This window comes from Pinus tabuliformis, chromosome 6, assembly GCF_031772625.1.
Source record: "Pinus tabuliformis cultivar Carrire ecotype Pingquan chromosome 6, CPIR1, whole genome shotgun sequence".
NCBI classification, from domain to species: domain Eukaryota; kingdom Viridiplantae; phylum Streptophyta; class Pinopsida; order Pinales; family Pinaceae; genus Pinus; species Pinus tabuliformis.
The window spans coordinates 445,425,948-445,427,490 of NC_142292.1; the positions used below are offsets into that span (position 1 = coordinate 445,425,948).

General features: G+C 35.5%; 1 pseudogene; it reads right to left on the reverse strand.

Annotated features, from left to right (window-relative positions):
* Positions 1-216: 216 nt before the first annotated feature.
* LOC149259218 (damage-control phosphatase At2g17340 pseudogene) lies at positions 217-1,323 on the reverse strand (annotated as a pseudogene).
* Between the last annotated feature and the right edge of the window lie 220 nt (positions 1,324-1,543).

Genomic DNA, 1,543 nt, shown 5'->3' on the forward strand with positions numbered 1-1,543 from the left:
ATAATATAGGATAATTTTTTGTAATCTATTTATGTAAGGATTATTGACAATAATACATAAGAGAAGACAATTGAATCAATAACTCTAAAATAATGAGACAAGTGCATTACAAAGAGAAGAAATCAATTCGCTACACCAACCTTTACAATGAGAATCCCTTCGGATCATTAGTTCGATAACACGCCTGATACATACCAACTTCACAATTATATTTTTCTATGGAATAACATCTACATATTTAATTATGAAATTGTAAAGTCTCCCCCCTAGAAACTCAACAACTTCAGGATGATTAACCATTTCGACTTTAGTGAATCACATTTGAACTATGCATATAGATTGATCTCAATCACACAACCCATACCCTCCAAAACAACTAGATCTACATCATTTGATAAATATGCAAGCTCAATTTATACATATGAAAGATCAATAACCAATAAATCATTTCAGAACTTACAATAAGAAGGTTCTTTGCATATACTCGCAGAATATATTCCCGCCCGTCTTTCATCTCGTTCACTTTTGAGACAATTTCCACCAATTTAGAGTAGGTAACATAGTTAATGGATGGTAATCATTGGTAGCTTAAACTCCCTGTGTACTTCTTCGAATCAACTCTTTTGCAAAAAGTGATATCCCTAGTACAATACATGCACTATAATTATCCACAAATATGACAACATTCTTCCAAGACTTCCTCATCAAACTTGACTTGAATGTTTCCAAGTCATCGATGACCCGTGGTCGAGGTAGTAAGCTTTCACAACTAACTAAAAAGGACATGAAATCCCTTTCAAATGCTTCAACAAGTTGTGTAGCACCCAAATAAAAAATATGTCCTGCAAATATTCCCCTTATCGAGTTTTCTAAACGCTTCCCTCCATCTTCAGTATTATCAAAGAGTATTACAACTTGTTCAAATATGATCAAAGATTTTTCATTCTCTTCTTCCTTCAATTCTTAAAAATGTCTTTGAAACCCACTTCTTTTAGGCACTGCTCTCTCAGTCTACCCATAATTCACAATTAGGTGGTCCTTTGTGGCTTTCAAGAAATTCCTATAAATCATCCAATATTTTCCCATACCTCTATGAAAACTTGGTTACTTTAGCCTGGGCATCTGAAACATAATCATCTAGCTTTGCATGTTTATGAAGGAGGCAATGGACTTCCTAAGGACACCAATCCAAGTGAGCTCAGCTGGAGTGGCCTTGCGAGGAGAATGTGAAGCAAATCAGTAAGGAATTGAATAGGGTATGGATGTTGATTCAATGGGCATTGTGAGTAAAGGAAATGGCACCATTTCATATGAGCTCTCCATTTAATGATCGATCAAACCCAAGAGTCTAAACGAAAGGGAGCAAGTGTTTATCTATATATGACCTCCACACTTGTTTTCCTCTGTTGGGCATGGAGAGCATCAATATGATATTGAACCGAGAAGACGACAAAGCTCTATTTCATCACCATGTATGGCACATACAAGTCTTTGAAAAAGGATGGAATCCACATGTCATATTTTCAATCGATAGAGGACAATG